This window comes from Manis pentadactyla, chromosome 11 (genome assembly GCF_030020395.1).
Source record: "Manis pentadactyla isolate mManPen7 chromosome 11, mManPen7.hap1, whole genome shotgun sequence".
Taxonomy (NCBI): domain Eukaryota; kingdom Metazoa; phylum Chordata; class Mammalia; order Pholidota; family Manidae; genus Manis; species Manis pentadactyla.
This window is the reverse complement of record NC_080029.1, coordinates 69,689,122-69,704,651: the sequence shown is the minus strand read 5'-3', so window position 1 is coordinate 69,704,651 and position 15,530 is coordinate 69,689,122.

The window sequence follows — 15,530 nt, the reverse complement described above, 5'->3', positions numbered from 1 at the left end:
TTATATTTGAAACTGGCCTATATACAAAGTTTGGTTGTTTAGGAAGTGATTGCCTAACTTCAGATTGTTCGAATTTCAGTCCTTAATATTTTTTCTTTCTGCTTTAACTATTTATTGCCTCCTCACAACGCTATTATAGAAGAATAAGAACATTTTATAAAATAAAACAAAATATAAAATAGTATTTAAAATATATAATACGTATTGGTCTACCATATTCCCCATATAACAGTTGAGAAAACTCAGTTCTGGGGGTTTTAAGTAATTTGTCCAGATGCAAAAAGCTACAATTTAGACCCCTAAGTTATCAGGACTGACTGAAAAGAAAATTATTTTGCCTTGTAAAATGGGCCAATAAACAATTTTATACCATTTTGGAAATTTAAAACGTCAGAAAATTACTGCTAAGTTTAAAAATTAAATTAGGTTCTCTAAGTAGTAATAAAATGTTTCTGAAACATTTCTGAAACAGGGACATTTCCAGAGGCTTTGCATTTCCAACAGGAATGAGCAATGGCTCAGCCAACAGAGTTAAGATACAGTAACCACAAAGGAGGCAGAATTTGAATCCAACCTCTCTGGCTCTAGAGCTGGCACTGATAAACACTGATCTAAGGTGTTTGTTCTATTTTACGCTCTGCTCCTAGTCAGTTTTGCCAATTAGTAGAAATGCTGTTGAAGTCATTGGTAAAATATCCCTTACTCTATTGATTAAAATTATATTTATGAACTCTCCCTGCACTGGAAAAAATCCTGTTCCTTTCATACTGCAGGCTATTGGCAATCAATCATAATTTATCTAAACTGATGAGGGAACTTAATTATATAACATTAATAACAATCTGCTAATCCCATCAAATGCAGTATTGGTACAATGTGATACTTCTATAAATAGAAATATCCTATGTATTGGTTTAAAAATGAAGATTTTTTAAAAAGGACATACAGTTTTGAAGAAGTGAATCCAAGTGACTCAATACTAACATATAAGAATGATTTCTAATTATTATATTAATTGGTTGGATGTAAATGGTAATTGTAAAGGTCTTAAAAGTGGTGTATTCTCTTAATTAGATAAACATTTCCCCCAAATTATTAATTCATATTATGAGTTTTCTCTGCAAGCCTGTTTAAGATAGTTCATATACAGGGAGTTCAAGCTTACTTTATTATGAATTAGTTTAAGCTCCACATAAGAATTCTATTAGCATTTTCTTTTAGGTAACTTAACATACGTGCATATAATGCAGATTGAGAAAGATTTACAATTCTTTAGCTCTTCGAAGAAAGAAACTCAATCAAACATAGTATAATGATGCCCCTGCATAATTATAATGAAGTAATAACTGACCTTAGCCGTGTACTAAACTGTGACATCTTGAATTCAGTTGCCAATATAAACTACAATTACCAAATCACTCGGTGGTTTAGAAAATCAAACCATATTCTTTCCAGCTATTTTTCTGGCTTGGCATTACCTTCTAAATTTCAGGCTTACCCAGGTCTGCCATGGTGTAGCAACTGCCTACATTTATTGACAAGCAAATATTTTCTGATCTGTTGCCACAAAGGAAGGATCACCCAAACTGGAAGGCCAGATTAAAAATTGAAGTCCTGTCAAATGTCCAATTCTCAGCATGACTTATTATTTCGTATTGTCATTTTCTGTACCCACAGAGTTAAGTCTTGTTAATTTTAGCACATTTAAAAGAATCCTAAATCATGGGTTTAAAACTAATGGGGCTGAACAGACATTTATTTATCCTGCAAAGCAGGCCAATAAACAATTTTATGTTTCCAAATGCTAATTTGGAAGTTTGAAAGTCAAGAATGTATTGCTAATTTTAAGTAAAATGGATTACTTCGAGTAGGCAGAAAAACAAACATACACATGCTAGAAATATATTCTCACATGATTCATTTGATGCCCACTTCTACTAACAAGACATAACAGAAAATAAAGAGCTTTGGTTCTTCTGTTGCCACTAAAGATGCAAGGTATTGTGGGAGGGTGAGAAAAAGGCAGGAACCTGTTTGCATTACCTCAGTTCTTTAGGTCTGAAACAAAATCCACATCTAAGAACATTAGTTGGAATTAATGGTCCAAGAGTTTGTCATGATTGACCAGGCACAGTGAACTTGCTTGCTGTTTATATTTAAATATTTTCTTTTCTAGTGTTCATTTCAATCCTTAATATATTAGGCTAAAAAAAGAAAGAGTGAATGCTGATACCCTTAAATGGAGTTCTCAGAAAAGTGAAAAGAATTTACCAAGTCAGGCACACTTTCAGTCTTCATAAGGAAAGCTTTAATTTACAATCACTGTGAAACCCCATGATACACTAAAATAGTACATTGTCAAAAGTACCAAACTATTGGGAAAAAGATGTTAATGTGATGATATTTCTAATTTTAGTCTATCCCTACATTACAGTCCTATAGCACCTTTCCTCCAAGGAGATCAAGATACTTTATATTTAGAAAAAGACAGAGATGTAAATCAAAGTGAAATTTCCCCCAGAATTATGTTGAAAAAATTAAGTCATAGATGAGATAAAGGGCATTAGAAAAAATGAAAGGATGAGCAACAGAAATCCATGCAGATCCTGATAAGCTGCCTGATTTAAGTGTTAGGTTTTTGCTGCTACTGTCTCTAAATTTAACAGCAAGATAGACAACAGTTGCTGTCCAACCTAGATCTCTTTGGTCCAGTCTAATGGGTTCTCATATAGCACCATAATTTGACCATTGCAATCATTCCTCAGCATTATTCAGGCTTAGTTCATAATTTCCCTTAGAGAAGGATAAAATATCCAGGTGTCTTACGAATTTTATTTTGTACATGAGATTTTGTGCCTGATGACAGTAGGAAGGGCAGTCGCTCCCAGAATATTTTACAGGGATTACAAACATCTTTGGGGATTCATGTATTTCTCAGAAGTTATGGGCTTTATGCCAGACTTTCAACTATTTGGGTAGGGTAAAGGTTTTCTGATGTCAAAAGACACCAATGAAAAACTTCCAACAAGTCAGAAGTGCTTATCATTTTCACTTATCTAATGACATCTATATGTAGATACATCTGAATAAAGAGGGCCTTACGTTCAAATCATTCTACATTAACATCCACTAATTACTACCTGAATTATCTTGGGTAAATTGTTTAACCTATGCCCTAGTTTCTTCATTTGTTCAAATGGGCATAAAACATTTCCTACCTCATAAGATTGTTGTGAGGATTATTATGTTGTGAAGGAAAGTTCCCTGGGAGGTCCCTTGGCCCCACCGAGCTTAAACAACCTATTGTTGCATCAGCCAGCCACTAGGAAGTAAAACTTTAATTGCCCAAAGGCCCTGCCCATCCTGCAAGTCTGCCTATACAAAAGCCTTGCTTGCTATACCACACACACTCAGCCTTTGGAGGTTACTCCGCTGAGTCTGCACCAGTACCAAAATAAATCAGTTTTTTCTGATTGCTGATTGAGTGCCATTTGTCTCTCTCCATGCTGGGTCCAATTTCCGTAACATATTTGATGCATTGGCCAGGAAAGACAACCATGCTGGCCCTTTGTGCCACCGCTGTTGTGAGTCAACGGGGGCTGCTGCTTCTGGCCCCAGGCAATGGATGAGAAGGCATGCCACGGGTAATTATTCCTGAGTCGTGGCCCTTGCTGGGCCGGATAACATCGGCCACCACACTCAAATAGACTCTGAAGAGAGACTGAAAATTCTGCCAGGACAAGGCCTTCTGATTGGGTAAGTGTCCCTGGGGAACCAGGTCCCAGTTCAGGCCCACCCTAGGGAGAGAAGGGGAGCTTGATCACCTCCCCAGTGGCTACACCACTAAGTCAGGGATTCCTTGGGAGGGATTCCATCTGACTCTGACTGAATGTGTGCATGACTGATTATTGTCCATGTCTCTAGCTACAGAGACTGTGTGGGTCCTGACCTGAGAGACCGTGGTGACCTCGTACGGCTAGGAAGAACTGTGAACCAGTTCCTAACCAGAGGCTCATACTAACCTGCCAAAGCTAAGAGGCTCTCAATGTCCCCGAGAGGACTGGTGGACTGAGCAAAAGCTTCCTCACTGTCCTGTGATATCGCACACTGGGAGGGCACCATCATGGGAGGAAATACTTCCAAACCCACTGTTTCAGAATGTATGAATAGGAACTTTAAGAAAGGATTTTCAGGAGACTACGGAGTAAAACTAACCTCAGGAAAACTATGTACCCTGTGAATCAGAATGGCCCACCTCTGATGTGGGCTGGCCCTCCAAGGGCACACTGGATTTATTCATAGTTCAAGCTGTTTACAAGGTAGTTACTGGAAGTCCTGGTCACCGAGATCAGTTTCCTTATATTGACCAGTGGCTTGAAATAGCTCAGGTAAAACCCCCTTGGGTCCAGTTCTATGTTTCTAGAAAGGGACAGTCTAAGGTCCTAGTAGCTCAGGAAAAGAAAACTCTGCCTCTGAAGAAGTGTCCCCCCATCCTCCATAGGGACTCTGAAGAAACTTTGTCAGTACCACCACCATATCACCCCACTGCTCTGGGGCCTGAAGGAGGAGAGCCCCACCACTTGCCTGAGAGCCCACCCTTGCTTGGTTTCACCTCCACAGGCAGCCAGCACACCACCTCCTGAATCACCTAAACTGGTAAAAAGGTGCCTTAGGTTGGCTGCTCAGGGAATGAAGGCTCCAGCAGTGATACAAACATCCCTAAGAGAAGCAACAGGTCCACAGAAAATGGGCCCTAATGGAACCATACAAGAGGGGGGATCAGTCTTCTTTTATCAACCTTTCTCCACTACTGACCTCCTCAACTGGAAGCACCACATACCACCATATTCTGAAAAGCTACAGGCAATGATAGATTTATTAGAATCTATTTTCCAAACTCACTGTCCCACTGGATGGACTGTAAACAGTTTCTGCTCATGCTCTTTAACACTGAAGAATGCTGGCAAATCATCACTGAGGCCAGAAAATGACTCCAAACTCAAGCACCCAAGGGGCAACTGGCTGTGGAAGTGTGGGCACAAGAAGCCATGTCTGAAGAAGAACAAAACTGGGACCCCAGCACAGAGGTGGGAAAGCCAGGTTGGAGAGAGATCATTTCACCTTCATACAAAGACTGAGAGCAAGGGCTAAGACACCAACAAACATGGCAAAAGTCTCTGAAGTTCTGCAAAAACCTGATGAAAGTCCAGCAAACTTCTGTGAAAGACTGTGTGAAGCCTTCAGAGTATATACTCCATTTGACCCTGAAGCCCCTGAGAATGAGCACATGGTTAATGCAGCTTTTGTGGGGCAAGCACAGGGTGACATAAGAAAAAACTCCAGAAATTGGAAGGGTTCACTTGGGAAAATGCCACTGAGTTGTTAGAAATAGCCAACAAAGTCTTTGTGAATCGAGATCAGACAGCAGAAAAGGGAAGCCAAACGCAGAATGAAACAAAAAGCCACCCTCTTGGCTGCTGTGTTGGGGAAACCCACTCCTGCAGAGGGACCCCCATGAAGACCCCAAGGGACATGACAACCTGGAAAAAGAGCACCTTTGAGACAAGACCAGTGTGCCTATTGCAAGGAAACTGGCCACTGGAAGAATGAGTGCCCTAACTGGCAGCCAAAAAAGATCCCACTGCCTAGCTGCTACCAGCCAGAACCACCTGAAGCTGACCTCATTGGTCTGGCCAGAATGAGAACTGAATAGGATAGACTGGGCTCAATCTAACTGGGCCCCCATGAGCCCATGGTCAGAATTAAAGTCAGGGGCGAAATCACTGACTTTATGGGGACACGGGGGCAGAACCTCCCATGGTAATCCAGAAAGTAGCACCTCTGACACTTTGAGAAGCCACAAGAGTGGGGGCCACTTGGGACCCGCACCTGCCAGCCACTTTGTGGCTCTTGCCAGTGCAAGCTGGGAAGCCATCAGGTAGTTCATGAATTCCTATACCTACCTGACTGCCCTGTCCCACTGCTAGGCTGAGACCTACTGGCCAGAATGAGTGCTGAAATAACCTTCAATCGGGAAGGGTTGACACAACTGTGCATTAGGAACAGACACCAGCCTATGATACCATCCTCAAGAATACCACGGAAGAAGGAGTGGAGGCTGTATGCTCTCTTCCGCCTAATAAGTTGGCAGTGGTCCCCGAATTGAAAGCTGAATTCCCTTTAGTCTGGGCTGAAACTAATTCCCCAGGATTAGCAAAAAAATCTTCCCCTGATATTAATTGATCTAAAACCAGAAGGCCAACCAGTCAGAAAACTGCAGTATTACATCCCATGTGAAGCGAGTCTGGGAATCCAGGTACACCTGGACCAATTACTTACATGGGGGCTCCTGAAATGGTGCCAGTCCCCCTGGAACACTCCCCTGTCGCCTGTGAAGAAACCTGGGACAAATGATTACTGTCCAGTACAGGACCTGAGGGCTGTCACCAAGGCAGTGACTACACTGTACTCAGCCCTGCCAAATCCATACACTCTGTTGGGATTTATACCTTCTGAGGCCTAGTTCTCATGCTTAGATTTAAAAGATGGCTTCTATTTTCAACTAGCACCCAACAGTCAAGCTCTACTTGCCTTTGAATGGGAGAATATCAATACAAGAACAAAAGAACCTGGACCAGACTTTCCCAAGGATTCAAAACTCACCTACCCTATTCAGTGGGGCCTTGCATCTGATCTAGCAAGGTGTCAGAACAAGAACTAGGATGCGTTCCCCTCTATTATGTAGACATCCTCCTGCTAACCAGTCCTATGCAAGCTCAGTGTTGGAAAGGAACCAGAGTCCTGCTCGGCCTAGTGGAGGAAGCAGAGTACTGGGCATCAAAGACAAAGGCATAAATATGTCAGGAGGAGGTAAAATACTTGGGCTTCAAAATAGTTCAAGACAAACGAATACTTGGGGCTGAGAGGAAACTAGCAGTCTGTGCCATCTCAGTTCCCACCACCCGCCTCCAGGTCAGAGAGTTTCTGGGACCAGCAGGATTCTGTTGAATTTGGACCCCAGGATTTTCAGAATTGGCAAAACCCTTATAAGAGATACTAAAAGGAGAAGAAAAAGAGCCCCTTGCCTGGGGTCCTGAGAAAGAGCAATCTTCTCAAGTCATTACAACCCAACTTACTGGAGCTCCAGCCTTGGGACTCTCTGATGTATTACAGGACTATAACTTACTTGTACATGAGAACAACAGAGTAGCCTTAGGAGTCTTGACCCAAGAATTTGGGCCCTGGCAATGACCAGTAGCCTATCTCTCCAAACAAACTGACACTGTCCCTCTAGGATGGCCACCTCATTTAAAGGCATTAGCAGCCTCAGCTTTGTTAATCAAAGAAGAGGACAAGCTCACATTGGGGAAAAATTTAAATGTTAAAGTTCCCCCTCCATTATCAGCCTGATAGATGCCAGGGGACAGCACTGGTTGACTCATGCTCTAATGACTCAGTATTAAGGGCTGCTATGTGAAAATCCATGAGTTAAACTAGAGGCCTTAAAAACTCCAAACCTGTCACCTTCTTGCCTATGGAAGCAGGACCTCCACAGCATGACTGCTTGGGGGTTCTTGACAAAGTTTACTCCAGTCGGCCCAACCTCACAGACAAGCCCCTACCAAATCCTGACCTCATACTATATACTGGTAGCAGCGGTTTCATACATGAGGGCAAAAGTTATGCTGGATATGCGGTGGCCTCTGATAATGAAGTTATTGAAGCAAAAGCCCTCCTGCAAGGGCAGTTGGCACAAAGAGCAGAACTATGGGCCCTAATTAAGAGCATTAGAACTAAGCAAGAAAAAGCGAATCAGTATATATATACTCATGTTATGCATTTGCCACCCTGCACATACATGGAGCCTTATACAAGGAGAAGGGACTTCTAACTGCTGGAGGAAGAGAAATAAAAAACCAAGAGGAAATCTTAAAACTCCTGGAAGGAATTTGGGAACCAAAAGAAGTGGCAGTTATACAATGCAAAGGGCACCAAAAAGAGAAAAGCCCAGTATTGGTGGGTAATCACAGAGCAGATGTTGCTGTTAAGCAAGTAGTAAAGGGGAAAGTAACCTCCTCAAAAATCCTAATAGCCCAGATCTGTCCCCTTCTCTACAATACACAGAACAAGAAATCAAATGGGCCCAACAGGAAGAAAGAAGCATAACAACAGAGAGATGGTGGGTGCTCCCTGACCATGGAATTTTTGTACCGGAGCAACTTGCCTATAAAGTAGTCCTTCAACAACATGAACTCATGCATTTAGGAAAAACTGCCCTTGAAGCTCTACTCAGCTGCTATTATGTAATTACTCAGCTCTCGTCGCTTTGTGCCTCAGTCTCCCAGCATTGTCTCCTTTGTATGCCAAACAATGCCAAACATGGTACCGGGATTCAGCATTGTGGCCAGACTCCCTTCGAAGATTTAGAGGTAGACGTCACTGAAATAAAACCCAGCAAGGGATACCAATACCTCCTAGTCTTTATCTGCACATTTTCAGGGTGGGTGGAAGCCTACCCCACCTGCACAGAAAAAGCCAGAGAAGTTGCTCAGACACTCTTAAGATATATCATCCCCAGATAAGGAATGCCATTGACTATAGGCTCTGATAACGGCCCAGCCTTTGTAGCTGAAATACTACAACAAATAGCCAAAGTTCTGGGAATCAAGTGGAATTTGCATGCTGCTTACCACACCCAAAGTTCAGGGAAAATAGAAGGCATGAACAGGTCCCTTCAGTCAGCAATGTCTAAACTTCGTCAAGAAACTAATTTGCCATGAGTTGACCTACTGCCCTTCGTCCTGTTATGGGCGTGATGCACTCCCCAGGTGGGAATAGGGTTCTCCCTTTTGAAATACTGTATGGAAGGCCATCCCCTCTAGTTAAACTCCAAGGAGACCTTCATGAATGAAGAAATCTAGAGGTTTATAAACAGTTGCAAGGACCAGGAAAAACTATCAGTGATGTACACCAATAGTTTGTTCACAGAATACCTATATATCTGGGAATATCCATCTACCATATACCAGGAGATCAAGTATGGATAAAAGATTGGAAAAAAGAACCCTTAGGCCCAACATGAAGAGGCCCCTACTTAGTTGTACTAACCACTCCGAGAGCACTTAAAGTTGTAGGTCTAAGCATGTGGACCCATCACTCATGAATAAAACCAGCCCACTCACCAGGGGGGATCCAACCGTCCTGGAAGATAATACTAAATCAACTCAATCCATTACAGGTCACTATTAAGAAGACAGGACAACAACCCGTGGAAATGTGGGAAACCAGCTGCAATAAGAATTTAAAAAAAAAACAGGTTACTCTGTTTGTAATGCCCTGGGCACTGTCAACGTTTATACCTCTCAACCATTGAAATTCTAGCCTTTTTCTTTGCTGTACGACTTGTGGAAGCAACTCCAGCTGAATGGGTTAAAAAGTTTGTATTAGGAACTTGTTAACTTCTCTTAATAGGTTGCTTCACAGTCATAAACTGTACTTAATCTCATTTTAACTCTCTTCTCATTCCTGCCCCAGACCAGAATGAACATCTTACAAATAATAGTATCACTAACTTTCTGTTACTCCCTTGCCAACAAACTCCCTGCCTGCAGCCAGGATTGCTACCAATCCTTATGTGAACGCCCCAAGCAACCTGGCCTTGGGACATACCCTTCAACTGCTAGGTTGGGGAGGTCCAACCCAAAAGGTCTTTACCTCTTACACATTATCAACCAGCAGCCTGTTAACGATCTGCTTCCTTCTGTACCCAAGATGGAAAATCCTATTGGGAAGGGCAGATTAAGCAAAAGCATGAATGGGCAGGAAAAATATGCCATGGAACATCTGGGAAGAAGTCTTGCTGAACACAGCAAACCCATATAAGAATGTCTGACAGGAAGGGGGTTCAGGATCAAGCCTGACAAGAACACATCCAAGCAATAATAAGCAGCCAAGATGCAGCAGCTACAAGGCCCCAACTTCTAAAATTCAAGCATAAAAAACCTTGAAACTCCGAATCCTACCTATATCAAATTCTGAATTCTACTTACCGCTTACTTAACGCATCTAACCCTAACCTGGCCAAAGATTGTTGGCTATGTCTTTGCTTAGCTTCTCAGAATTATTTTGCCACTCCTGTTCCAGCTAAGGTCAGCCTAAGCACCCACTCTAATACAACACAAACTGTAATCTACACTGTAGACCTAATAATCACTAACACTGTGCTCATGGGAAAATCACTCACCTGCTTTACCACCCAGGAAGGAACCGTACCCTTATGCAACTCAAATGATGATCAATGTGACCAAACCCATATTTCCAACATAACTATGTCACCTGAGTGTCTTAACACACCAGGAATTTTCTTTGTCTGTAGAACAAATGCTTATTTATGCTTGCCTGAAAATTGGACGGGAACTTGCGCTCTTGCATTCCTAACCCCCCAAAATCTCACAGTATATTCCTGACCCAAATGGCCATCCAAATTATACCTTTACTAGTTGGTTTGGGGGTTGCTGCTGGAATAAGTACTGAGGTGGGAGGAATAGCTTCTTCTGCCTCCTTCTTCCAAAAATTATCTCAAGATCTGGCTGATGACAGAGCAAGTTGCCACTTCCTTAGTGGCCCTACAAGACCAAGAAGACTCACTAGCTGCTGTAGTACTGCAAAACAGAAAGGGGATGTATTTATTAACTGCAGAAAAGGGAGGATCATGCCTCCTCCTGAATGAAGACTACTATAATTTATAGTAGTCACGGACATAGTACAACAATTAAAAGAGCACATAGCAAAAAGAAGACAAGAGCTATCAGATTCCTGGATGTCCTGGGATGATGTATAAAAATGGTCATCTGGGATCCTGCCTCTCACAGGACCAAGCCTAAGGCTTCTTTAAACCTTTCTATTTAGTCCCTGTATTCTCAATACGATAACCTGTTTAGAAAAATTAAGCTGCAACTGATAGTGGGAAACCCCAACTATTGCTACTCTCCATTAGACTACAACAGACTCTGACAACTTGCCCTCCAATGTCCCTCCTTAGCAGGAAGCAGTCAGAGAAGTCATCGCCCATACTTCCGGGTCCCTCACCCTTAATCTCAAGGGCTGCAGGAGCAGTTTATTAAATCAAGAGAGAGGAATGTGAAGGAAAGTCCCCTCGGGGGGCCCCCTGCCCCCATAGAGCTTAAGCAACCTATTGTTGCATCAGCCAGCCACTAGGAAGTAAAACTTCAATTGCCCAAAGGCCCTGCCCATCCTGGAAGTCTGCCTCTACAAAAGCCTTGTTCGCTACATCATGTGCACTCAGCCTTTGGAGGTTACACCGCTGAGTCTACACCAGTGCCAAAATAAATCATGATTTTCTAATCCCTGATTGAGTGCCATTTGTCTCTCTCCATGCCAGATCCAATTTCCATAACAATGTGGCATGTAGAAGTAGCTCAATCTCTCAGTATCTATTAAACGTATAGGAGACATTTTTTGTTCAGTCTACTGACAGCAGTGAAGAATTATGATTTCCCCTTGAAAACACTCTATGCCCTGCCTCCAGGGGCTAGCAGCTCATAGTTTGGGAACCGTGACTCTACTATAGGACTCTCCTTAGCAAGTTTTGGGTTAAGTCCTGACACAAGTAGAGTTTAAAGGGATATTTTCAGAGATAGTAAAAGGAGATAAGCCGTTATGTTGGGAAGATCTTGATTACTGCAGTTACTTTGTTTCAGATAAACAGACATAAGCTAGTACATAAATATAGTAAAGAAATATAAAAACAATAATTGTTCACTTCTGTCTTTTACTCAGCAACTTTTTGCAGTGCTCACAATGCACAGGTTCACCTGACTGTCACAAAAATAACAGCTAAAACTTCAGAGGACTGAAAAAAATTCCTTAGAAGCTCTATATATTAAAATATTGAGAATTACATTAGTTTGATACCTTAGGATAACTAAAATATTTTGATCAGGTTTTCTGAAAGAACCAGGTAATACTGCCAGTGGCACTAAAGAACACCTTTGTATGACTCTGCTCTGAGTGTCCTATAGGGGCTAAGCTGAGAACACTGGGCCATGCAACTAAATCTAGAGGCCCTGGAAACTGACAGAGGGCACAGGGTTTGGGGTTTGATCCCAGGCTCTGCACAAATCTAGCACGAGGCTGATCTAAGGCAGGACAAAAATATCAACAGAGCCTCCAATTCATACACAACACAGTAAACCTTCTATTTTGGATTCTCACTACAAATAACAAGGAAGTCATGATATTTAAAGATTTACCTTTTCATTTTCTTAATAATGCTGATTCTGAGAAATAAACCTGAACTGATTCACAGAATGTGCTCCATGAAAAGGTATCATATTTGTTCAAATAGGTAAAGAACACCTATGAATATTCAACACTCATCTTCCACAAATCCCTAGTGAACTGTAAGTTTTATTGGCCACAGTGATTCGTAAGCAGTATTTCTAAATATATACCTTCTGTTGGAAAATATAAATAATTGCTATCTTTACTATCTGGTCACTATCTGTTATTTAAAATCTGGACTACTCTGTGTCCTAATTCAGATTTTTCTTATTCTATTTATTTATACCATCATCTCAAAGGCTTTCCCAAGATTAAATGAGCATTCTGAACCCTCTGATGGTCACAGTCCATCCGGCTGCCCTCCCAGGGGCAGAGTCAGCACTTCAAAACCCAGCGCTTTTCTTCATTGATTGATAAGCGACACCACTTTCCTGGATTCACAGAGACATAGGAATAGACAGTTTGGCTACACTATTGAGCTTTACACACACACAACTGAAATTAGAGTTCTTTTTTGAAGCAGAAAAGCAATCTAATTAAAATGTTAAGTTATAAAATACTTTACATATATGTTTCATATGCACAGAAACAATTGAGTTTTCCACCCTTGATTCTAGCAGCCTGTACCCAATCATTCATTCAGACATTTAGTCAACAAACTTTTGTGCTTATCAGGCATTGGGCTCCGTGGGTGCTCTAGCAGCTCCAGGTCTAATGAAGGGCAGCATTTTTAAGAGGATGAGAAAATATGCTGTGTGCTAAACAAATTGCTTGGAGTATAGAGAATGAACAATCAATTCCATCTACGAAAGTCCCTGAAAACTTCCTAAAAGAAGTGATATTTGTGCTAAATCTTGAGAGATTAGCATGAGTTAGCCAGGTGAGGGCATAGCGTGCACAGAGACACTGACATATGAAAATGCGTGTTGTGTCTGGGGTGTCTGAGCTGGAAACTAGCAGGAAAGTGGTGAGTAGCCTAAGTGGTCAGAGGTGAGATGAGAAAGGCAGATAGAGGCCAGTTTGTTACACCCTATATGCTATATAATATCCTATGTATATACTCCAGGACAGAGCTCTTGGTAACTACAGAATTTACATTGGAACCACTGGAGATTTTAAAATTTAGGAATGACAGGCTTACCTTTGATATTTTAAAGGCAATAATTCTGGGTGTTCCATGGAGAATGGATTGGAATGGAGAGGAGGTTTCTAGAGACTGTATGCAACAATGCTAAAATAAACAGCAAAAGAGAAACTCAGAGCCTCCAAATAAGACAGTGGCAGAGAAGGTATGGTCACAAACTGAATGTTTTAAAGATAATTTATATGACAACTGATTACATTATAGAGAGATTTCTTTTTTTGACTGCTTAATGGAAATTAAAGATGTGTATAAAAATAGTTAATTGAGTTTACCTATGTTTCATTTTAATTTTACTACCTCAAATTGAAAAGCAATTTATCCTTGCTTTCTTGCTAACCTTACCTTTCATTTATTTCTAAACACAGCAATTAGATTTCTGTGTATACCATTATACTTTACCTATTCCAGAAATAACCTAATCTCATGGGTGCTATATAGGTCTTCTCCATACTTTTCTGTGGCATTTGATATGTTTGACCATTTCTTCTTCTGGAACTTTTATCTTCCTTTGGCTTCCACATCATAATTCCTTCAGGTGTCCTACTTCTACAACTTTTACCCAAGACTCCATGCTGCTTTCTCCTCATTATCTCCCTCCTTAAATGCTGGTTCTTCCATGGTTCTATTTCTGTCCCAGCCCCTTCTCACTTCACCAAGCTATTTAATTCACTTCTATGTTATTAATCATTACATATCTGCTAATGAATCCAGTCAAGTATTTATTCAACAAACATCTTCTAAGCACCAATCTTGTGCCAGACTACACTAATGCTGGGATTTTATTATAGCTCTTTCTGTAAATTTGTTTTCTGCAACTGGACTCTTGCAAGTTCCTCAAGGCCTGGCACATAGAAGCTGTTTAATCACATTTGTTTAAATAAATGAATGGAAGGAAGTATTTGTTTACAAATGGAATTAGTAGAAGTTAACATCTTCTATTAAAATTTTACTCTTATAGGTTATCTTTTGGAAATCAAGAAAGTATTTCTAGCTGATTCTTTCTTGTATTATTTACTTTCAGTGTTTATTTTCCTGTGTCAATTTATTTCAGACTGAGCCAATATCAGTTATAGTTATCCCTGTTATTTTAATATCCTATTAAGCTTAATAACTATTAAGTATGTTAATAATTATAATAAAGTCAAAATTATATTAAGTTTAAAATATAAACCTTATTTAATTACTTTCAAAATTATCATTTATTTTAATGGGAGATTTTACAGAAAATACATGTAGGGTTCTCATGTGGTATTTTCAGTACTCTTAGCAATATAATAATATATCACCTTTTATCTGGGGACCACAAAACTATTTCAGTTGATAAATCTCTACACATCTTAGTGATGAAGGTAAATGGGGTCATTTCCATTTGTACTTGAAGAAATAAAATGCAGTATTTTTGCCTAGAAAGTTCTTGACAGTCTTGTAATTAGCACAAGGAGTACCTGTCACAAGACTTGCTCTCATGATATAAGGCTGTTGGAAATACTAACTGGGATGACTAGCTTTGGTGTTCTTGGCTTCAACTTTATGGGAACACGTTGAGAAGAACCAAACATGCAACTGGTTGTCAGAGAATTTCATCAAGTGTCAAATTCATACTGAGCTGATATAAGATTTCCTCCTTTTAATTATCTCAATGCTTTATGTCTATCGTCATCATAGATTCCACTAGGGTTTGTGCTAAAAGTTAAGAGAATCCTAAGTGCTCTTGAGAGAAAGTTACTAGAGTGTGTGTATTTTTTTTAAGCAAAAAAAGCAAGCATTTCTTTTTTAATAAAATATGTGTCATCTTTATAATCTCTTTTGGAGTTTTAAGTCTGGGAATATCAATTCACCTCCAGGGGACTACATTAATAGCACTGAATTTTAAGTCCTAAATTACAAAATTCTCAACAAATAATACATAAAGTTGGGTCTATTGCCAGTTACAGGAACACAACAGGTGAATAGCACCTGGCATGGACTGTATTACATGCAGTTTGAGGCCAAATCCTTGGTTCAACTTACCTGGTAGACTGGGGAATGAGGATGCCCATCAGATTAGCAAAACATTTGAAGATAAACACACAGGTTGTGGGGA